This window comes from Mirounga leonina, unplaced genomic scaffold (assembly GCF_011800145.1).
Source record: "Mirounga leonina isolate KUSES-001 unplaced genomic scaffold, KU_Mleo_1.0 Mir_101414, whole genome shotgun sequence".
In the NCBI taxonomy this organism is placed as follows: Eukaryota; Metazoa; Chordata; class Mammalia; order Carnivora; family Phocidae; genus Mirounga; species Mirounga leonina.
In genome coordinates this window covers 1610240-1636072 of record NW_023270121.1, presented here as the reverse complement: position 1 = coordinate 1636072, position 25833 = coordinate 1610240, and the positions used below count along the sequence as shown (strand labels likewise).

Here is a 25833-nt window from a genome sequence, read left to right as displayed (position 1 = left end):
AACATACCCACAATACTTTAGCACTATAACAGCATAGTGGAGTAGTTGAGACAGAAATTACATAGCCCCAAAAGACCAAAATATTCACTATCTGGCCTTTTACTAAAAAGAAAGTTTGCCATTCCCCGGGCTAGATGGTCAAAGTAGATATAGACCAACCAATATAATTCTTTCAGCAGGTCCACTCTTTGGTCAGCTTGCCAAATTCTATATTAGGTATTCTGTTCTTTTTGCCCATCCTCTATTTTTCTGGAATTGTTTATATAAGCCTGGGGACTAGTATCTTCATTCTCAATGAATTAGTCATCCTAGGGACAATAGGTTTAAGAGATTCATATAACCCTTATTTCTTTCTAAAGAATATTTTATTTATTTGTTTATTTATTTATTAATTTTTTTGGGCATATGAACACTTATTATTGTCATGGTTTCACCATCAAAACTTATGATCTTGGTCTTTCCTTCTTGTCTTTGGATAAGGTCAAAAGAGAGACATTGGCTACTTTGATAACCTAAAATGAACCCAGGAATGTCACCAACAGCATGATCTTTGCAACCAAATCCAGCAACCAGAACCTCATCCTTTTCCTCAATGAAATTCAAACAACCATCGTTGGGTACAAAGGCTGTTGGTTTGTTTTGTTTTGTTTTGTTTTGTTCCATTCTTGATCAGGTGGACCCTGACACAATTCCTGATGGCAGAATTTGGCTTTTTGGCTTCAACCCTTACTTTTCCCACCACAATTCCCTTTGCATGTGCAGTGCCTCCAAAAGTGTTGGCCTTCAGGGTTGTGGTCAAACGGGCTTTCTTGTATTGTTTATCATGCCACTTCTGATCTTGTCAGTAGCTATGGAGCTTCCTGGCAGTCCAAAGACCAGGACACTTGCCCATCCTGCTGGTGCCACAGACCTGAGTAAAGAGCTCTAAAGAATATTTTTAAAAGTAAGCAAACAAAAATACATAGTATCAAACCTGGATGAGAAGCAATTGGATGTGGCCATTCTGTCATTGTGGCAAGCAGCATCTAATTCACAGATATGGATGACTGAGGCCTGAGAACTCTAACAGAATACAAATATCTAGGAGAGAGAGAAGCAAAACTGCCTCTTGATGAGAGTGAGAAGGGACAGGATCTTTGTGGCAGAAGCTTGAAGTGAATGATGGGGATATCCCTTAATACTCTGTAGGGGTCTGGGAGAGATGGTGCTTCAGATTATACTAGTACATTTAGAGAAAAACATAAGCTTGTGAAGGCTCCTAAGATTGAAAATTTATGCAAGGCTTTGCTGGACTTTGAGCTTTCTGGCTCACTCCATGAAAGGGCCTCTCATACACGGGGGCCTCTCAGAAGGGGAGACACCAGCTGTGAGTTATATTTTAAAGTTCTAGGAAACAGGCTACACAGAGGGTCTATGTTTATATTATGAGTCACAGCAGGGACAGGTGGTGGGTCTGGAGCTTAATGTCTGCAAATGATGTCTCTGACTGCCAGGATTGTTCAGAGGAGTTGTTTGTTTGTAGGAGTGAGTTTGGAAAAGAAATGAGGAAATGAAAAGCATTCTTTCTCTCGGTGACCATTTTAAATATTGGACGCTTTCCTTGAATTTGTTAAGGAAAAATGATACCAATATACAAGGGCTGTTGTAGCAACTTAAATTCATCAGCAAAATGTGAGCAGAACCTCCAGTGAAAAGAACTGAATGTTAGATAGTACCAACACTGGGAATAACATAAGAAAGAATAAATAAATGAATGAATGAATGATGGGGGATACTCTGGATAAGGAAAAACAAAAAAAATAAACACTTCTTTTCTCTTAAAGAGAGCATCAGGATTCAAATATTAGCTGTCTGGAAACTCCATTATCTTGGCCTTAAAGCTCTCCCTTTTATTCCTGAATTTATATCTCTAAAATGTTATGTGCCATCTGACAGATGTCTTCGCTTGTCACCATAATATCTACCAACATTTTGTGAGTTCACTCCTCACTCAGCAAGACTGACATCAAGGACATATTATACAGAACTGCCAAGGAAGTCAGGCCAAATACAATTTGCTGTATCTATCTAAATTTTTCTTTAACTACTTTGACAAAGCTTTGAATTACAAAACAAAAGAGAAACTTGGCAAGAATAGCAACAACAAAGAAAGAGGAGGATACAACACTGCTCTATGTAGAAATACACACACACGTGCACACATTCACACAAACATAGAAATAAACAACAAAACTTGTTCTGGACAGCCACTCTTCATACCTTAGCACTGGTGGGGTTTCCATCACCCAGACCATTATTAACTTAGGGGCATTTGAAGAGGAACAAGGAGGACATGTTCCACAGTTCTGATGAGAAAATTCAACCTGCAATTTGAGCTAGAGGATAGTAGTAAAGAGAAAGCTATTTCCTCCAAATTTTGCCCATCTGTTCTAGGTAGATTTATGAAGACCCAATGAAGTATCTGACCCATGCTTAGCTCTATTTCTGTTAAAATTTGTTTTTCAAATTTGAACTAATTTATGAGTGTGGAATGGATAATGAAGAACATTAAGCCTCAAATAATTTTTACAACTCATTTGGCTTTGCAGTTGTGCTAAGCTGTTGCCTGAGATATATAACCGTGCTCTTGACTAATAGGACCATCTTAATCCAAAGAACTCCTTTCTGCAGTGTCCAGCCCCAGCAGCCCAGTTCCAGCTCTCAAACAGGCCAGATGTCCTCTTGAATTCCATGTCTTTGCTCACATTGTTCCCCCTACATGCTGTGTCATACATCCACAAGTACTCACTCAGTGTTTTTTATTTCTTGGTGGTGTTGATAATAGACATTTCATGTTTGTCATGGGGTTTAACGCTAGGGTTGAACACTCCAGGAACTTCAATTAGCCCCATGCCAATGTCTTGGAGAGGAAAGAGCACAGATTGGGGAAATAGAAAGGCCAGATGTGAATTTTAGGCTCTGCCACTTATATACTATAAGATTCAATTAATGAAATGTAAGGATGCTCATCTGAAGAACTGAAATAAATGCTGCCTCATAGGCTTACTTTAAGTATTGAAGAAGATGGCACATGGAAATCTTATAGCATGCTAGCAGGCACAGTTCACATGAGTTTTCTTAGTTCTGTAGAGAGCAGGATCCATGTCCATCTGAGTCTCATTTGTGCTTTATAAATGTTTGTTGACATTTCATAAATAATTTCCATTTGAGTGCCTAATATGTAGTGTTCTGTTACTCATGCAAATTAATTTCTGTTAAAATAATTCCTGGGCCTTAACACATCTTCCCAGCTGAAAACCCAGAGTGTTTGCCCAGCTTGGGTCTTATGGATTTCCACAGCACTCCAGGATGGTTAGGTAGGCTTCCCAATTTCATCTTGGTGATCAGTCCAGGCTAAAAGAGGAGAAGTGACTCACTGAAGGTCCTATCATCAGGATATTTCCAGTCCTGGAATCGAGGCAGCTCTTCTGACCCTCTTTCTAGCATCCTGCCTAGCAGATTTATCACTGTAGCCTTGTGCTCCCATAGTCTTTCTGGGGCTAAAAGGATAGCAGCAACATGCATATTATGGACTTTCCCAATGTTCACCTTTAGATATAGAAAGAGGATAGGGGGGAAATTCAAAGGAAAAAGAATGAATATTGTTCCCCTCCTTGAACTCAACACACAAATCATTCTATTAGATTGAAAGATATGAAGTCATTGTTTTTGTAGGTCAAAAATGACTGAACATCAACAATTCCGTGTGGCTTGGTCAAATATAATAATGTACTGTTTTCTACGTAACGTAAATGTCTGTGGTTTTTCTATTGTAGCCATTCCAAATGCTTTTACACACATAGCTGTTCAATTACATTTATGGCAATGCCATCTCTGCCATTGAATGGAGGGGATGGGATGTAAACTTCTGCTGAGTGCCTAATATGCGCCAGAAACTCTGTTAGGCATTTTACCTACATTTTCTCTCAAAAATGTGGTACAGTAGACACCAGTATCTCTTTAATTATTCACCTTGTCACTAAGTATGTGCTGTGAAGCTCAGAGAAGTTAATTACATTTTCCAAGTTTACACATTCAATAAAAAGCAGAGGAGGTGTTTTAACCTAGCTGTGTCTGACTTCAAGGCCTAAGCTCTTTCCACATTGCTATATGGCCTTACCTTCATGGTGAACTTTTAGGATGCAGGACCAAAGTTGATCTAAACTTGTTTGGTACAGTCCTAGTGGGGTCATAGACATTCAGTTGATTAGCAGTAGTTATCTTCTTTTTCTTCATGTGTAGTAGGGAGTTCGCTATATGAGTTTGGAATTTAGGAGAAATAAGTTATGGGATGAAGTTATGGAATTGGATTTCCCACGCCTGACACATAATAATACCCAACAGATATTTCTTGAGTTATTGAATTATTGGATGAATTATAGATTTTGAGAGTCACCAGCAAGTAAAATCAAATGTGTGTCCATCTAATTTTTTTCTATGCCTATCTATTTTTCAAAGTATTTGAGATGGTACTCTACAAACTGTTTCATCATCTCTTTAGAAATAACTTTTATTGATTTTTAGTGGGTACAAATTTCTAGGATATAAAGCTCGGCTGGGAAAGAAATCTCTGTTTTTATATAACTAATCTTAGTATGCATTTTGAACCCCACGCTACTTACTACAAAAAACCCAATCTTGCCAGCTGAAGGCAAACTCAGTCATCTCAGGGTTTTCTCAATCAATTCAGTGTGAGGTAAATCAATTGAGGCTGGAATTTAAGTTCCATAGGTGGAATTTATATTATATCACTGAATCATGAATGGGTGTGAGCAAGTAAGAATAATTTGTCTGGCAGCAGTTAGGAATGGAAGAACAAGTAACCACCCCTAAATAAGGGTGAGGGGGATATATCCAGTATCCATCCTTACCCGCCCGACAAAAAGGGACCCTGAGGATGATAACACTTATTTGTTGGTTTGCATATGCGAATTACTCTTGTAGACAAATCTTGTACAGCAACTTTATTCTTACCTTCTTTGAGGGGTGATACGTAGAGAAATATATTTTCTTTGTGAGGGAAAAAGATTTCCTAGGGGTAGTAAATGTGGTGAGATGAAATATAGTCTGATGTATTTCCTGCCCCTTCACATATATCTTTTACCTTGTGATATTTCCCTCTCCCTGTTTGGATACCTGAGAAACTATAGCCTCACAGGAATTCTAGGTGTCATGATAATGTGGGTATAGTATAATAGGAATGGCTCCCTTTCATATGAGGATCAGAGAAGGCCCAAGGTAGACCCACTGAGTTTACCATATCCCTCAGAGGTGTGCCATACAGTCCGGGCTTTCTGTTTTCCCAGCAAGGCACAAAAGCTATAGCTGAGCAAGAGTGCTTGTGGTCCTGAGCTGGTCTCAGAGTCAAGATGAGAGGTTGCCGCATGGCAACATGAACCATATAGATTTAGATGGGAATTCAAGTATCTTAGGGATGTCACCAAGGACAGTAAAGATCAAGACACTACATAAGCTCTGAAAATTTAGATGTCATATGATGAGAAGTGGAGACATAAATTAAGCGGATTTATCATACATTAACAAAGAAAAATGAAAAGAACTGAATTTATGCTGACTTGGAGACTGTATACTTCTTACAACAGAACTGGGGCTTAAAATAGAGATTAGATTCAGTTGCAATGTAGAAAAGTATACAAAGTAACACTTCTTTTTTTTTTTTTCTCAAAGATTTTATTTATTTATTTGTCAGAGAGAGACGGAACACAAGCAGGGGGAGTAGGAGAGGGAGAAGCAGACTTCCTGCTGAGCAGGGAGCCTGATGTGGGGCTCGATCCCAGGACCCTGGGATCATGACCTGAGCCAAAGGCAGACGCTTAACCGACTGAACCACCCAGGTGCCCCTATAAAGTAACACTTCTTATATACCTGTGTGCTTTACTATGTCTTGAAATTTCATGCCTGCCATACTTTTCCCTCCTTATAAAAATTATATTTATTTATTAGAGGAGTTTTATAAAACATAGCAGAATTTCAGCTCTTGATCAGTGTCAGAAATGAAACTTAAATATCTCAGACAAAAGAGGGAAAGAAGGGGTGAGGGAAGGACCATTGCTCTAACCCTATATGAAGACCTATCTGGAAGTTTTTTCAGTAAAGGAAACATTCCTAGAATCCCCAGTCATTTTCAGAACTCTTTAAGACATGTGAAAGAAATACAGAGTTGTAAAAAATTTAAATAATACAGACATGCATAAGGTGAATCTGTCTATATTTCCTTTCTTCCAAAGATATCCTCTGATCTAAAAATCCTTTAATAATTTCTTTGCATTTATTATACTAGCACCTATGTATATAGGCACACACACAAATTGTTCCTATCCTTACCCAATTTTTCTATTGGTGTGTATGTGCTTTTTACATATTAAGAATATTGACCACTTTTTTTTTAAGATTTTTTTTAAAAGATTTTATTTATCTGACAGAGAGAGAGAGAGAGCACAAGTAGGCAGAACAGCAGGGAGAGGGAGAGGAAGAAGCAGGCTCTCCACCGAGCAGGGAGCCCGACGTGGGGCTCGATCCCAGGACCCTGGGATCATGACCTGAGCCGAAGGCAGCCGCTTAACCAACTGAGCCACCCAGGCGCCCCGAGTATTGACCACTTTTATAATACACTTTATAAATATTTTATTTCAAGATTTTTTATGGCTTTTAAATGTATTCATGATGATTTTTGTCATATAGAACGTGTTAACATTTTGCCTATGTACAAAGTTCAACATAAATAAATTTGGCCCAGAAACAGTGCACAACTGCTGATCGTATAAACCACTCTCCTAATTATATAAATCTGAAAGTCTCTTTGCTCCCAGCTCCAACCGAGCTTCCAGTCAGTAGCGTGCATCAACCTTTAGTATGTACAACTGAGGCTATTTTTGATCTTTTGACCATCCCAGCACTCCAGTTGAGACCATCTAAAACAAAAGAACCACCTAGCCAAACCATATAATCATTACAAGCAATAATAATAAATTGTTGATGTTTTAAGTTTCTATGTTTGGGGTGATTTGTTATGGGTCAGTAGATAGCCAAACACTGCCTACATTTGGATTGGTTGAATAAGGGAAAGACCATGTATATATTTGTGAAAGCTCTCAAGATCTGATGAACTGTGACTCCCTGAACCACCTCATGAAAGGGTTTCTCCTACATGGGGACCTCTCAGAAAAGAGACACAAGCTTCAGATTATATTTCAAAATTCTAAAAGATAGGGAGTTGCTTACAGATGCTACTATGTAGTGAATTTTATTTATTTTTATTTTATTTTATTTTATTTTTAAATTTTTTTTAAAGATTTCATTTATTTGACAGAGAAAGACAGCGAGAGGGAACACAAGGAGGGGGAGTGGGAGAGGCAGAAGCAGGCTTCCCACGGAGCAGGGAGCCCGATGTGGGGCTCGATCCCAGGACCCTGGGATCATGACCTGAGCCGAAGGCAGATGCTTAACGACTGAGCCACCCAGGCGCCCCACATAGTGAATTTTAGAGCCTAATGTCTGCATATGATGCCTTGTGACTGTATTTTTTTTTTTTTTGAAGTGTGGTAAGAATGGTTCCATGGCTTTGAATCATAAAGAAAGGAATGAAATGGCCTCTTCCTCTCTGATTATTTCATATCCTGGACTGACTTCTTTCATTTTGGAAGGAAGCATTTGATCAACATCCAGGGGGTGCTGCAGTATTCCATAATCACCAACAGACCCTTACTATCAATCCAATGAAAAAGACTGTACACGCTACTGTTACAATTCAGTTTGTTACACAGCAGAAGTGAGGGAGAAGAGAAGGAAAAATGCCTTAGAATAAGAAAAAAACATACCATATTTTAATAGAAAGGATTCTGAATATTAGCTGTTTGGACACCTTGCTGTCATGATTGCGTCTCCAGAATGGGATGTACAGTTGTTCCAGACAGTCAAAATAACATTCATTAACATTCAGTACATCCATTCCCCTGTTAGCAAAAGTGTTGGTGTCAGGGTCAGCATAGTCAAAACTGTCAGGGAACCCAGTTCAGTTATGATTTTTATTATAATCACATAAAAGTGAGCTTAAATTATTTGATAAAAGCCACATTCAGAGATAAAAGAGAATTCCCAACAAGAGGGCAGCGATGAAACTGCAGAAAGGCATGCAGAAAATTGTAGGCAGGAGCAGAGATACAAACAACACGTGTGTGTGTGTGTGTGTGTGTGTGTATTTATAAAACACTGCAGTCTCAGAACAATCCCTCTTTCAGAGCAATCTCTATCTCAGAGGCTTGCTGGAATAATTAAATGAACTGACCATGTAAAGAAGTAATCATAGTGAGAGTTCCCTTAGCTTGTTCTCTAATGGGCAGTCTTCATATGTTTTGGGGTGACCTCTGAATTCTACCAGGTACCTTGGGCATTTAAATAAAATTAGGGGCACTTGGCTGACTCAGTCAGTAGACTGTGTGACTCTTGATCTCAGGGTCATGGGTTTGAACCTCATGTTGGTCTAGTAGAGATCACTTAAATAAAAAAGACCTCTAAAAGATAATTATAGAAGAAAAATAATTAGCAGAAGACATATACCGAGTGACTATTCTCTACAGGCCTAATTTTCTTACATATAATTCTTGTCAAATTGATTTCTTGCACATAAAAGAGCTTCTTCCCTTCTGAGAACTCAGATTGCTTGCAAAAACGGGTATCTCATTGATCTCCACAGCATTTCTGAATGCTTGGGAGTGCTTTGTCCTTTCTTCAGGTATCACTTAGGAACTGGGACCCAGACAGCATTCCTGACCTTTGTTCTTGTCTCCTTCCTGCAGATTCATCATTATGCATGATGTTTCTACTATATCTTAACATTCTGAGGCTCAAGGAATACTAGAACCTCCCAAGCCATATGTATTCATCATGTCAATCTAAAAGGTCCAAATGGGTTAGGAAATGCACAATGATTGAACTTTAGCAGCCAAAGTGTTCCATTATACCGAAATGATGTTGGATCACATTCATGATATAAACATATGTTTAATTTTCTTTTTGTTGTCACATTTCTGAATGTTCTCTATGATATAGTTATGCTATTGAGTTCAGGGCAGAGTTATATCTGCTAAAAAGAGAAGAGATGAGTGGGAAAAATTAATGTGTTAAATTTTCAGACAGAATGGTTGGGTGCACTACATTCCATATAGTTTCCTTTGAAACCTGGATAACAATCCCCTTGTACAGATCAGGAAGTTACGTCTTGGAGATGCTAAGTAAACTTTCCAAGTTTACACACCTTAAATGAGTGACAGGACAGGATTTTAACCCATGTTTGCCTATTTAAACCCTGTGCTCTTCCCATGCTAATAACATATAGACTTCTATTTAAGCTTTCAGAGTTCAAGGATTGTATAATTTGAATTAGCTTGATAAACTGTCCATGCCTGGTCATACATGTAAATACATGTAAATACATATTATGCTGTAGTTGGATAATAGGGCTTGGAACTCTGAAAAAAAGGCCTGTGATGGAGATATGATTTGGTCTGGCAGTGCCTTGCACTTACTATGTGTACAGTAAGTATTTGTTAAATGAATAAAAGAGAGAAAGAAATAAATTTATATTTGTTAGTCATTGGTTAGAAAATAAAACTTAAAGAATATCTCTTTTTAAAAATAATGTGATTGAAAAAAGAATTGGGATAATTCTGTACAAGCTATTTAATAAAATGCTTTTTATAAATAAAAGAAAGTGGGGGCGCCTGGGTGGCTCAGTTGGTTGAACATCTGACTCTTGGTTGCAGCTCAGGTCATGATCTCAGGGTCATGGGATCGAGCCCTGTGTTGGGCTCCCGGCTCAGAGTGGGGTCTGCTTCAGATTCTCTCTCTCCCTCTCCCTCTGCACCTCCCCCTGCTCATTCTCTCATGTTCTCTCTCTCTCCCTCTCTTTCTAAGATAAATAAATAAAATCTTTAAAAAAGAAAGCGTTTTTCTTTTATTTATTTTGTGAAAAGTGATATTTTTAGTAGATATAATACATTGTACACTCACAAAGCTAATGAAAGGTAAAAACTGTAACACCTTTAGTATTGTCTAGTACTCAGTAAACTTAGAAAAAATATTACTCCTGTCTCCCTGCCTTGTCTTTCCCATTAAATATATGATTTTAATATAAATCAAATAATAAATTTATTATAGAGAATATTTAAAGATGTTGAAAGCAACAGATGAAAATATAAATACATTTTTAATAATCTGTGAGCTTCAGTGTTACTTCTGAGTTGTAGGATGGATCACCTGATAAATATGGGCAAAGGGAAAAATAACCATTATGCTGTTTCCTTTAATTTCGTGTGCTCTCCTTTCTCTTATATTACCTTCTAGTGGATCATTAGAGAAACAGTTTCCTACTGAGTCCAAGAAATAAACGACAATAATGACTCTGCTCATTAGAAGACTGGAGATAGAAGATCAGGAATCCAGATAGCAGGCCCCTTACCAATTATTGTATCATGGACATGTTTCTTCCTCTGGGATGGCCTCATTTTTTAAAAAACAAAATGCTGTGTATTAGGTTGGGCAATAAGAAACTGATATTATTTTGGTCAGAAATGCTCCAATACTGACCACTTCATAAAATTCATTTTAATGTAACAGTGGGTAGGAGTATGGGCTTGCTGTGATAAAACCTGGGTTTGACACTATATTCCACATCAAACCAGTTGAATCTTCTGTGCCTCAAGTTTCTCACATTTCAAATGGGGATAAGAACAGTATCTACACTACTACTGTAGTTGAGAGTTAAGCGTGATAATGTAAGTAAAGTGTTAGATACATTGCAAATGCTCAATAAATATTAGCTACACTTATTGTTGTGTTGTTGTTGTCATGCTTGACTTTCCCCGAGAGCAACTCATGGGGGAAATGTTACTTTTTAGCTATTAAAATGTTCTATGAAGCAACAATATTAAAACAGAATAAGACTGGTGGAAAAATTTGAGATACAATTTAATAGAACAGAATAAAAGCTCAGTCCCAAAAAGGTTTTAAAATGTGATAAACTTGGCATTTCTAACCGGTAGGTAACATGTATTTTTCATTACCTACTGGTAACATGTATTATTCAGGAAGTGGTGTTGGGTCAGTTGGTAAATTTTTCATTAAAAAATGTAACTTTGATCCTCTTCTCACACCATAAAATATGAAGCAAAACAAAAAAACAAAACAAAAAAAACAACACCACGGTACTCATACGAAAACTAATATACAGCTTAGTGGTAAGGAATTTTTAAAAACCCAGAAGTTTAATCAAATTACACATTATGTATTTTAAGTACTTGGCACTCAAATTCATTAGTAGTTTCTAATTAAACAAAAATGAAATATCCCTTATCTCATAGACAAGGGAAAATTAGAATAAGTACATACCAGTGCATTTATTCTGGAGATCAGTATTGAAGTGCTTAGTAATAGCAAGGGTATAGATGCTCAATGACCCACCAATTCTGCTCCTGGATGTATATCTCAGAGTCATTTTGTATATAGCTAAATAAGGGAATATGTATAAGGATATATTTGTGGTGGTGGGACACTGAAGGCAAGTTGGAGGTCTATCACAGGGAGAGTGGAAAATACATGTCTGTGTTTCAGAATCATTGCTGATTTCTGTTTCTGATATGTAGTCCTTTCTCATCCATTAAAAAAAGTCACTGAACCCTTTCTAGCTTCTGTTTCCTCAACCAAAAATAAGGAAACTGGATTGATTAAGAGGTCTTATCCTTTTTACATCCTCTGATGTATTATTTCAATGGACATTCCATAAACCTTTATGTTTTTATGCCTCTGCCCTTTTAATATTAAAATAATGGACAATAACTTTGAATAGTAATTTAAATATTAGGAGTTTGACTCTCTTTCAAAGGAATCTCTACTGTAAGATCTTTATGTAATAAGAATAACCAGTTCATAATTCACTTATTCAGAATACTGTAAATAGAGATAGCTTAATAGTGAGCGTATTTATGGAAAAACATAAAACATGAAAGAGTAGAAAATGGCATTTTGTTGGGCACTAAAATTTTCCTTGAAAAAAGGTCAGAGAGGCCTGGTGTAAAACCCAGTTTATCACGGCAATCTTTATTTATTTATTTATTTATTTTAAAAGATTTTATTTATTTATTTGACAGAGAGAGAGACAGCGAGAGAGCGAACACAAGCAGGAAGAGTGGGAAAGGGAGAGCAGGCTTCCCGCTGAGCAGGGAGCCCGATGCAGGGCTTGATCCCAGGACCCTGGGATCATGACCTGAGCCAAAGGCAGACGCTTAACGACTGAGCCACCCAGGCGCCCCATCTTTTTTTTTTTTTTCTTATTTTCCCTCTTATTTTATATCTTGGCCATTTAAACACTTTATTTTTAATTCCAAATCACAAAAAGTAATATATGGTAAAGTATGAAAAAAATGTTGATGGTAATGGTAAAAATTTCAATTATCTTAGGAGTATCTGAAGTAAAATGTGAAAGTCTGGCCCTCATAACCAAACAGTATTATGTAATGTGTCTACTTCTCACAAATTCTCATGTAATACAATGAAACAAACCTAATTTTTCAGGCCTCTTTCTATAGCATCTGGCTGAGTAGTTCTGTTTTCAGAGGGGCTCGGCTATGCCAAACTATATCTACTGAAAAAGAAAGAAGAGCTTACGTTCAAGTAGGAAAAGTAATGGCTCCCTGTTTCCAGGGTCTAAAGCAGAATGTCTGTAATTGCTTAATTGCTTTCTGCCTCATTTATCTGGCCCTTATATAAACCTTTTACTATTCAGAAGTTTCGCTTGGGGACCAAGCCAGACCAGTCCAGCAGCAAAATCAACAACCTCTGCCCCAGTCATTTGTTTGAGCCCTTCTATCTCTTAGACATCAAAAATGAAAGTACCTACTTTTAGGTTTCAAAAGAGGTGCTAAACATTCAGAGCAGGCATCTGCAACATCTTGCCAAGTCCAAGCATCTTTCTCTTTATCAAGGAATCTTTGGCAATGAATGTTCAGGTAATAAAACAGAGCCATAGCCTTCTTTCAGAAGATCCTTGTGATCAGTGGACAGAACAGTCTCCTGCTGAGGAGATAAAGTAGGAGAGCATTTGACCCACACATTGATTCAATGAGAACTTGGATTAACTCTGGCTAAATGTGGTGTTGGCCTGGGGGTACAACTTGTCTCATAATAACTATAATACTGGGTTTTTAAAGACAGTTTTATATATTCTTCATCAAATTGCCACTGTAATCCAAGATGACTTCAAGTCCTGTGCCCTTTCTATAATTTAACCCCATGCTGTTTCATGATGTGCTTATGCTTAATATTGCCATTCACTGCTGACCACTTCCAGGTGTATTTACTGTTATTGTGACCTTAAAGCTTCTGCTCAGTGGAATCTAAGGCCTGCACTTTCTAACAGAACATCAGTAGAGCCATGCTCCTCACTTCCCTGAGGCTTTTTTTCACTTAATTCCAGTTTATGGACTTTAAATTGGTACAACTTTTCTGGGTGGCAGGTGGGGAATTAAATTAAGCATGTGTATACCATTTGAGGCAGCAATTCCATGTCTTGAAATGTACCCTAAGGAAATAGTTAAGGATGTGCCCAAGAGTATGGAAACAATAAAATTCATCAACCTAAATTCCTAATTTTGATCTTTACCACAAACGTAAATTTATTGAAAGATAAAAAGAAAACAAAGGATATCTATCAATGAAGGGGTATATGGAAACATAGATAAGTGTTCTAGAAACACACAAACACACGCGAATACTCATGTGTACACACATCAAATTAGTCATTGAGTTCTATTCATAAAAACCTAAAAAGTACCTATATGGGTTTCAGGGGCACAAGGAGGACAAACTCATAAATGAGCTAGATCTATTCTAAACACAAATGTGAAATGCCTTCTTTAGCAATAGAAACTGACAATGTCATCTCACCATTATTTATTATAAGGAAAATGCATTAGTTGTGTGGTAGGATTATGAAATATTTATGTTCTTTTGATCTGTTGTATTATTTTTTTTTCTTTATGGGTAGGTGTTATGAGATAAAAGGTAAAGAATGAAGACCTATCAGTCAAAAATTGTGAATTTCTCATTAATATAAGTACACAAGCTTTTGTAATTTTAATAGCTTGTGGAAACTCATTTGGTATGACCTAAATCAAATCAAATTATAATGAAATTATAAAAGGGTGAGGATATTCTTTGGTATAGCAAAAATCAGCACTAAGAATCCACATCACTTTTGAGCATAAATAAAAATACAGACATGAAGACTTAGAGGTGTAACACATTACAACAGTAAAGAAACAAAACCCCACAGACATCACCCTCAGTCTCCTCGAGCTTGTAGTCTAAAGGGTAAGATAGTGAAGCCAGCAGTAATGATGAAGTGTTGTAGCTACTAGGATAGGGGAAGTCAGTGTGCTGTGGGAGCAGAGTAGATAGCACAATTACCCAACTGGGCTTGGGTGTGTTGGGGAGGCTTCCCACGGGAAGTGATGTTTAATCTAGGATCTGGGGGATAACAAGTCATCAGCTGAGTAAAGAGAGGGCAGGGCTAATCTGAGACCCTAGCCAGATATAACAGTCAGGAAATACTCTATGACCTGCTTCATCCCCAGGGAAATCCTGTGTGGAAATCCACTCCCAGCAGTTGGGCATGTCCGGAAAAGTGCGTGAAACTTAACAGCACAATTGTAGAAAGTGCCTGAAGTCTGCAGTTCATGCCCATGAGAGAAACCACGAACGAGACTTCCCAAGATCTGTCTCGTCTTTAACTCTTTCTACACCATCTTGGCAGCGAGCTCTAGTCAGGAGGACACAAATCACAGATGGTAGCCACAATTGTGGTGAGCATAGCATAACATATAGAGCTGCTGATTATTATGTTGTACACACAAAACTAATGTAACATTGTGTGTTAGCTATACTCAAATTAAAATAAAAGTGAATGCATAAGTAAGAAGGTAGCTCAAATGCTCAAAACATCAGGGTGATTCTACTCTACTATTGCCCCCTTCCCTTTAGAAGGTTATCTTCCAGGATTCCTGGACTCTGGTTTATGCTAGTGGGCTATGAGGTCTGAGCCTGGTCACATGTGTACAGGTGAACACGAACACTGGGCAGATCTAGTGGAGTGTAGACTCTTATACTTCTGGAACTCAGGAAAGATAAGGTCAGGAAACCAAGATTTCGGCTGGCCATGGGAGGCACACAGGAGACACTCAAACACTACACGATGAATGGAAGGATGAATGAATGAATGAATGAATGAAAGATTTTGGAGAAAGCAGAAGATGAAACTGTGTTTTTATCTCTTCAGGGAGTGTCCATCCATATTTACCTTTTGAGATGGATTAGGATTATATTATATATCTGCTTTCTAATCTGATTTTTAAAATATTGTTGATTTTTATTATTAGAAAGTCATTTTTTCCCTTTCAATAAAAATACCCGTTTTCATTAATGTGGGCTGCAGTTTGAATATCATAGAGCAGGAATTTGGGGAATGAGAAAGCTCTTTGTGCTCCATCAACCAGACAGAGCTTTCTGGAAGTATCCTAGAGCAAGATATTGCTAAAGAACTTAGGCACTGCCTTCGACTTGAGAGAAGAGGAATAGGCAACCTGAACCCATCTTAGAAGGAGATGTGCGTGCGGAACATTCTTCAGAATAGGTCACATATTAGACCATAAAAACAGGCCTCAACAAATTAAAAAAGATAGAAATCATACCATGCATCTTTTCTGACTACAATGCTATGAAACTAGAAATCAACCATAAGAAAAAAATCTGGAAAGACCATAAATACAGGGAGGTTAAATAACACGCTACTAAACAATGAATGGGTCAACCAAGAAATCAAAGAAGAAATCAAAAAGTACAAGGACACAAACAGAAATGAAAACACAATTGTCCAAAACTTTGGGAAGCAGGAAAAGTGGTTCTAAGAGGGAAGTTTATAGCAATACAAGCCTACCTCAAGAAGCAAGAAAAATATCAAATAAACAACCTGACCTTACACCTAAAGGAGCTAGAAAAAGAAGAACAAACAAAAGCCAAAAATGGAAGAAGGAAGGAAATAATAAAGATTAAAGCAGAAATAAATGATATAGAAACTAAAAAAACAATAGAACAGATGAAAGAAACCGGGAGCTGGCTCTTTGAAAAGATCAACAAAATTGATAACGTCTAGCAAGACTCATCAAAACAAAACAAAAAAAAAGGACTCAAGCAAAATCACAAATGAAAGAGAAGTAACAAACACCACCAAAGAAATAAAAACAATTGTAAGAGAATATTATGAAAAGCTATATGCTAAGAAATTAGACAACCTAGAAGAAATGGATAAATTCTTAGAAATATATAACCTACCAAAACTGAAGTAGTAAGAAATAGAAAATTTGAACAGACCAATTACCAGCAAGGAGATTAAATCAGTAATCAAAAAAAATTACAACAAACAAAAAAAGTACAGGACCAGATAGTTTCACAGGTGAATTCTACCAAGCGTTTAAAGAAGAGTGAATACCTAATCTTCTCAAACTCTTCCAAAAAATAGAAGAGGAAGGAAAACTCCCAAATTCATTCTATGAGGCCAGTATCACCCGGATACCAAAACCAGATCAAGACATCACACATACACACACAGAGAGAGAGAGAGAGAGAGAGAGAGAGAGAGAGAGAGAGAGAGACTACCACAAGCCAATATCTCCGATGAACGTGGACACAAAAATTCCCCATAAAATATTAGCCAACCAAACACAATAATACATGAAAAAAATCATTCACCATGATCAAGTGGGATTTATTCCTGGGATGCAAGGGTGGTTCGATATTGGCAAATCAATCAACATGATACATCACATCAATAAGAGAAAGGGTAAAACCATATGATCATTTTGATAGATGCAGAAAAAGCATTTGACAAAGTACAGCATCCACTCATGATAAAAACTCTCAACAAGGTAGGTCTAGAGGGAACGTACCTCAACATAATAAAAGCCATATATGAAAAACTCACAGCATCATAGTCAATGGTAAAAACTGAGGGGTTTCTCCCTGTGGTCAGGAACAAGACAAGGATGTCCACCCTCACCACTTGTATTCAACATAGTACTGGAAGTCCTAGCCACAGCAATCAGACAACAAAAGGAAATAAAAGGCTTCCAGATTGGTAAGGGAGAAGTAAAACTTTCACTATTTGCACATGATATAGTACTATATATAGAAAACTTGAAAGACTCCACAAAAAAAAAAAAACCTGCCAAAACTGATAAATGAATTCAGTAAAGTTGCAGGATACAAAATCAACACACAGAAATCTGCTGCATTTCTATAGACTAATAATGAAGCAGCAGAAAGAGAAATTAAGAAAAAAAATCCCACTTACAATTGCACCAAAAATATTAAGATGCCCAGGAATAAACTTAAGCCAAGAGGGGAAAAAACTAGTCTGAAAACCACAAAACATTGAAATGGAAAGGCATTCCATGCTCATGGATTGGAAGAACAAATATTATTAAAATGTATATACTACCCAAAGCAATATACAGATTTAATGCAATCCTTATCAAAATAACAACAACATTGTTTTTTTTTTTTTGCAGAGCTAGAACAAAGAATCCTAAAATTTATATGGATACACAAAGACTTAAATAGTCAAAGCAGTTTTGAAAAAGAAAAGCGAAGCTGGAGCCATCACAATTCCAGACTTCAAGTTATATTGCAAAGCTATAATCATCAAAACAGTATGATACTGACACAAAAATAGACACACAGATTAGTGGAACAGAATAGAGAGCCCAGAAATAAACTCACAATTACATGGTCAATTAATCTTTGATGAAGTAGGAAAGAGTATCCAATGGGAAAAAGTCTCTTTAACAAATTGTGTTAGAAAAACTAGTCAGCTACATGCAAAAGAATGAAACTGGACCACTTTCTTACCCCATTCACAAAAATAAACTTTAAATGGATTAAAGACCTAAATATGAGACCTGAATCCATAAAAACCCTAGAAGAGGGCATAGGCAGTAATGTCTTTGACATCAGTGTAACATCTTTTCTAGATATGTCTCTTGAGGCAAGGGAAATAAAAGCAAAAATAAACCGTTGGGACTACATAAAATAAAAAGCTTCTGCACAGCGAAGGAAACAATCAACAAAACTAAAAGGCAGCCCACGGAATGGGAGAAGATATTTGCAAATGACATATTTGATAAAGGGCTAGTATCTAAAATACATGAAGAACTTTTACAACTCAATACCCAAAAAGCAAATAATGCAATTAAAAAATGGGCAGAAGACACAAAGAGACATTTCTCCAAAGAAGACATCCAAGTGGCCAACAGACACATGAAAAGATGCTCAACATCACTCGGCATCAGGGAAATGCAAATCAAAACTACAATGATATATCACCTCACACCTGTCGGAAGGGCTAAAATCAGTAACACAAGAAACAACAGGTGTTGGCGAGGATGAGGTGAAAAAGGACCCCTCCTGCACTGCTGGTGGGAATGCAAACTGGTGCAGCTGCTGTGGACAACGGTATGGAGTTTCCTCAAAATGTTAAAAATGGAACTACAACATGATCCAGTAATCACACTACGGGGTTTCTACCCACCAAATACAAAAACATTAATTCAAAGGGATACATGTTTGTACATTGGTACAAACATACTGATGTTTATTGAAGAATTATTTACAATAGCCAAATTATGGAAGCAGCCCAAGTGTCCATCAATAGGTGAAGGGATGAAGAAGTGGCATATATACATATATATGATGGACTATTACTCAGTCATAAAAAATGAAATCTCGCCATTTGTAATGACATGGATGGAGCTAAAGACTATAATGCTAAGCAAAATAAGTCAGTCAGAGAAAGACAAATACCATATGACTTCATTCATATTTGGCATTTAAGAAACAAAACAAATGAGCAAAGAAAAAGAGAGAGAGGCAAATTGAGAAACAGACTCTTAATTACAGAGAACAAACTGATGGTTACCAGAGGGGAGGTGGGTGGGGGAATGGGTTAAATAGGTGATGGGTATTAAGGAGAGCACTTGTGATGAGCACTGGGTGTTCTATGGAATTGTTGAATCACTATATTGTATACCTGAAACTAATATAACACTGTATGTTAACAAACTGTAATTAAAACAAAAAAAAAGGAGTTGTGTATGTTTGTGTGTAAGTATTTAGGGTTATAGATTTTAACATACTTTACACATATATTGGTTTATTTTTAAATAATAGGATCTTACTGTATAGTTTATAATTAGATTTTCCCATTGTAAAGTATATTGTGAGCACCTTTCAATATCAATACATATATTTTTCGCGATCAGTTTTTTGATTCAGTTTAAAACCAGCTGTTTTCTGTGTTGAAAGTATCAATACAATTATTTTTCACATTATGAGATCAATAAGTGTTTCTTGAAATAAAATGAAACAATATAGCAATACATTATGTGAAGGCAAAATTTAACCTCTATGTCTCTTATGTCACAACCCTTTACTCCATAAAACCACTATTGCTAATAAGCTATGTGTCCTTCCAGATGTTTTTCCTTGCTAATTACTTATTAACTTAAATATATCAACAGATTATACAGGTACACATGTAATTTTATATTCCTTTTGCTTTGCCAGTAGTATTCCTCTGTGAGATTTCTGCCTCTTAGTATTTATAAATTTCCATTTATCTCCATTATTATTTATAATTTTTTTTATTCATAAGGCAATACAGCAGGTGTTTAAAAATGCACTGGTGGGGGCACCTGGGTGGCTCAGTTGGTTAAGCATCTGCCTTAGGCTCAGGTCATGATCCTGGGGTCCTGGGATCAAGTCCTGCTTCCGGCTCCCTGCTCAGCAGGGAGCCTGCTTCTCCCCCTCCCTCTGCCGCTCCCCCTGCTCGTGCTCTCTCTCCCTCTCTCTCTCAAATAAATAAATGAAATCTTAAAAAAAAAAAAAAGAAAATGCACTGGTGGGCATTCTTCACTGTCCTGACCATCTCTAGGTAAATTCCAGTGCCCTGAATAATTAGCTTCAAAGCCTAGGAGGCTGCAAGTTAATTTGGAAAGATCTTGGGCCTAAGGTACTGTATAGGTTTTGAGTCCCTCCTCTGCCACTTACAAGCCTGGAGACTAGGGGCAAGTTACTTAACCTATGAATCTTATAGTCTTCATCTGCTTAATGACAACAATTCTAGCTACCTTGAATGGTGGTTATTAAGAATACAGGAGACGAAATATAATAATGTTTATCCCGTATAGTAGAAAGTATATAAATGTTATGTTCATTCTTCTTATTTCACCTTCCCAAATTGCAACACCAATACTTCTTCTTTATTTTTTTTTTAAGATTTTATTTATTTGACAGAGAGAGAGAGACACAGTGAGAGAGGGAACACAAGCAGGGGGAGTGGGAGAGGGAGAAGCAGGCTTCCTACGGAGCAGGGAGCCCGATGCGGGGCTCGATCCCAGGACCCTGGGATCATGACCTGAGCCGAAGGCAGACGCTTAACGACTGAGCCACCCAGGCACCCCAACAACACCAATACTTCTGCCTGAACCCTACACCATCTCAGGAACCAGTTAATTTATGGGACTCCCTGCTTAGTTGTCTTAGCATAATGTGCACATTTCAGCCCACAATCATCAATACAAAAGATCATTGCATTAGTTACCATATGTGCATGATACAGATGACGCACTAAGAAAATAATCCAGCCCTTTCCTGTTGTTTCATTCTCCACATTAATTTTAGAGGTTTCCTATTGAGTCCTGGAAAGACAAGATGCTACAGGAGAACAAAGCATAAGAGCCGGTCTGTTTGAGAGGTATTTGCATTGAGATTCAGGTCACTGAGTTGCAGTTATATTCAAGTCACTTATCTTCTTTCAACTTCATTTTCGTAACAAAGTAATGCTGTCTGCAAATTGTTAGTAACATGGATTTTAAATACACACAGTCCATCACCGTAACTTTGCCAATAACTGATTGTGTGAACTTGCACAAGTTACTTAATATTCTAAGTCTCTGTTTTATCTCTAAACAGAACATAATAGTACTACCTATTCCACATGGTGGTAGGGAAGAATTAAATAGATAACACATGGAACAGTCTTGGCCTAATGACTAGCACATAGTGAGTGCTCAGGTAATTTTAGCCATTATCGTTATTAGTGTTCCTCTCAGCCAGGGCCAGGATGAAGGCGAGGTAGGTGAGGCACGTGAGGCTCCTAGAGCACGCAATTTAAGGGGACACTCACTCTCAGGATAGTACAAATGCTGATTCCACACCTGGAGTGTCTTTTTGAGAGGGAGGGCTTCTTTTAGGCAGGCCCCACTCTGGTCCATAGCAGGATTTCAGGTGGATGCTTTTTTGTTTTGTCTTGTTTTGTTTTGCCTACTAGGGAGGCCAGAGAACTCTGAGCATCTGCAGTGTGCTTGGCTCTGTGATTTCTCCCTTATGTATTTTACCTAATTTATTCATCACTCATAACTCTGATGTGGGTAACTGTCTTCTCCATTAGGAGGAGAAAGTGAACAGAAAAAATGAAGTACCTTGTTTGGGGACATACATTCACTAAGTGGGTAAATAGAGATGAGAACAAGTGTCCTTCTGACTGTCAGCTCCATGTTTCTTCCAATATACGACAGAGACTCAGCTGTAAATCCCACATTTATAAACCAGGGGATATTTTCTTTTTGTGTTCATGTGTAACAAAATCGAAATGCATATGCTTTTTCTGATATGTAGGTCCTAGTCCTTTCTCTTTCATTCGCCAGGTGTCTTATTTTGGGCAAGTCATTGAACTTCTCTGGGCTCCGTTTTGTCACCTGTAAAAATAAGTGAGGTAGATATCATTGTCAGGAACTCCCTATTTTACATCCTATACTTTATTATTTTATTGTGCTTATCATTTAGCTTTGTGCTCTTCTGTCTTCTATAGTTTTATGGGAATAGAGGTTTATTTTGAAGAACCAACCTGGTCTGCAGTTTAAATTCTAGTGCTGGTGAGAAGGGACAGAGGTGTACCTCATTACTCCATTATCACTTGAATGCAGAAAGGGGGCCTCCAGTTTAGAAGAGGAGGACACCATAGATACGATGAGAGCGCAGCTAGATTATATCTCTTAAAGCAAAAGACATACTTCAGATTGATGGGGACTTGAATGAACTCTGAACGCTTAACTGGGTCCTATTTTGCAGTAAAATGATAATAAAAAAACTTCAATTCACGGCAATTTAAAGTATTTTCACATTCTTCTCCTAAAGCTGGAATGGCACTCATGGTAATGAGTCTAAGGCCTGTGCCTTTGGCAGCAATTAGCTCTAAGATACCATATAGTGGTTCCCTACAGTTGGGGACACTTGATTATAATATACAGCTCATTTTTAACCTTCACAATCCTGGATGATTGAAAAGCAGGGCAAGTAGAATTCAGATAAGTAAGGTCAAAAGAGGTGAAGGAATTTACCCAAAGTTGTCACAGAGATACTGAGTTTGGTCTGTTAGGACGCCCAAAGTTCTCCCAACTTAGCTGGACTCTCCAGAAGCCATGCCAAAGAAGGCTTCCCCGCCCCCCGCCATGAGTGTCTTGCCTTTTAAGGGACAAAGGAAAAATGATTCTCCAATGTTAACATTTAGAAAGTAAAATAAGAAGACAGGAAAACACATGGAACATAAGAAGTGCATGTAAAATGTTATTTATTTTTACCTCCCTCCACTCCCCTCTAGAATTTCCTGTGCCCTTGGGAAGGGAACTCTGACTTGAAGCAGAAAAACAGCTCTCTTTTAGGAGAGGACATTGGGCATAAAGAACAACAGGAATTCTAAATTGCATAGGTCACCCTTCTAGCGGTGAGGTAAGCCCAAATCTCTCCCAGAAATCTACCACTGTGTTATGTCAGAAAGGGCTATATAGAAACCCTTTCTTTTATGAGAATTCACTATGCTCAGATCATGATTAGATCTCAACAAATATTTGTCCAATTTAGTTGCGTTAAACTGACTCTTCAGTAAGGTTTTGTAGGTCTTAGTCAGCTATATTCAGTGGAAACCCTTTTAATAAGGTGACCACAAATTTCCACAAACCCGTGGATGAAAAACCCAGCTTGACAAGATGGGACAAGTAGATAGACAAAAAGCAAAGGGAGAAGCTAAACATGAAATTTAGCCAGATAATCCACCAAGTCACTACTTTATCTGTGAGAAAATTTTTTATAGAAATGTAACACAGTTCAGTTAAAAATATGTTCCTCTGAATAAATATTTCCTGAATGAATGAATGAACAAGAGAGGTACAGATTTGGGAGTCGTCATCAGCAAATAAAAAGAATACACTGTTTCAATTTTTTCCTACACATTCAAAAGTTTTCAAATATCTTGTATCATAGTGTACATACTGTTTCATAATCTGTTATTAAAAAGTACAACGATTACTAGTGTTTCTTATAGAAATCAAGGCTTTTCTATTGCAGCAAAGGTTGTGTATTGAGATAATCGCCACCTGCTGGTCAGAGTCAGAACTACATCTCTCGATATCTCTGAGAGGAGGCTATACAAGGATTTGGGGAGGGAGGGGCCTCTGTTCTGACCCACCAAACAGGGCTTGCTGGAGGCTTGAATGGCACAGGCAGGCCTTCCTGCAGAATCAGATACTGTTTAGTTCTCTGAGCTCTTGACAGGAAGTTCCACCCCTGTCTCAGATGAAGAGAAAGCCGCCAGTGTGAGTGTTTCTGAGGGAGTGTGTATCTGTGTGTGTGGGTGTGTAGTGTGTGCGTGTTTGTGCATATTTTGGATTTTGGATCATATCTTTCAGACACATTTGCTTTATGATATGTACTTACTCGTATACATAAGTGTATTATCAACAATAAATAGGATCATATTGTACATAGTGTATAATCTGCTTTTTATTGCTTAATAGTGAATGCTGTTCTAAATGAATAGATCTATAACATTATCTGTATGAGCTACATCATAACAAAATGTTTCTTGTGCTTTAAAAATTGTATTTCAATTACTTTTCTGAGTTATAAAATTGATATATATGTACATTAGGACATCAAATCATAGAGAAATGTATAAATAGAGGTGAAACTGCTGTTTGCCCTCCTAAGATAAGTGTTCCTAATGGAGTGTTAATATATTCTACAAATGTTTTTATCCTCCACTCCCCTCTAGAATTTCCTGTGCCCTTGGGAAGGGAACTCTGACTTGAAGCAGAAAAACAGCTCTCTTTTAGATATATAATGGTACTAGCATATATAAGTACTTTTGTGCAAATACATGCACTACATATATGCACAATATAAATATACAGCTATACATATCTGTTATCAGCAAAAAGAAAAAGGACAACATGCTAATCTACATCTTTTCTTTTTTTTTCTTATGAAATGTTAGGATTTTTATTTGTATTTCTTTCATTATTGTGTTTGGGTTATCTTTTTATTGATTTGTTGGGCACTTCCACAGCTTTTTATGAAAATTACAAGTTACCCTTTACTCATCTCTTACTATTCAAAAGGAATTATTTATATTGAGGATGACCATATAATTTATTGTTTGAACTGGGCACTTTTTTTAAAAGATTTTATTTATTTATTTGATAGAGAGAGACACAGCGAGAGAGGGAACATAAGCTGGGGGAGTGGGAGAGGGAGAAGCAGGCTTCCTGGGGAGCAGGGAGCCCGATGCGGGACTCGATCCCAGGACCCTGGGATCATGACCTGAGCCGAAGGCAGACTTTTAACGACTGAGCCACCCAGGCGCCCCTGAACTGAGCACTTTTGAGAGTGAAGTTTGCACTGTTAAAAAACAGACATAAATTGGAAGCATGTCAAACCATATGGTCACTTTCTCATTTATCATGAATATTAACTCAATGTCTATAGTATATGTGAATGATTTTCCTTCCCATTTTATATTTTGTTTTATTTTCTTGCAATGTAAGTGTTTTAAAATTTTACTGATTTTTATTATTAAAAAACAATATGGTTAATTATAAATGTTTGAAGAATACACTGGGGTGGAGTAATTGCCAGTCTACTGGGAGGTTAGATAGAGAAAGCATTCAAAGCCCATGAGGCCACAGGAAACAGAGAGAAAAGGTCAGGTTTTAGAACAAGTCCAGGTTTAGAGTTCCTGGTCTGTAATTTACAATATTACTAACCTGAATCTATTGGCTTGAGCTCTAGGTTATCAAGAGGATAGTAATCTCTATCCTGAAAGTTCGTTTTTGGGATTAAATGAAATGAGATGTGAAATTACTATGATATAGAATGAGTTTGATGAATGTTTATTTTCATCACCCAGGTCACCTTCCTAGTTGTTTAAAAGCCCGAGCTTCTGTACAAGCTCCACTCACTGCCTCAGGGATCAGCCAACAGATTTGGTCCCATATCCAGGTGCCTTGGCACAAGGGGCGGGATTTCATCTCCTCTGTCATCTTCATCATCCAGAGGGGTTGTTGAGTGAGTACTCAAGGGGCCACAAGGGCAGGGGAGTGTGATCCAACCATTTCTCCAGCCTTAGAAGCCCATCTTCCAGAAGGGAGGCTGCTCTGTATCTATTGTGGGGAGAGGGCAAGAGCTGGAACCTCCATTCCTGCCTCTTACAAGATCTATGTATGACTCTGGAAAGTTTATTTACTCTTTGTGAACCTGAATTCTGCTGCTGTAAAATGGGAAGAATTTGATACCTTTCTCACAGAATTGTGTGAGGAAAATGAGAAAACTTAAGGA

The 25833-nt window shown here is 37.5% G+C and overlaps 1 pseudogene; it reads right to left on the bottom strand.

Moving 5' to 3' along the window:
* Positions 1-443: 443 nt before the first annotated feature.
* On the bottom strand, positions 444-892 carry LOC118018007 (annotated as a pseudogene).
* Positions 893-25833: the final 24941 nt, after the last annotated feature.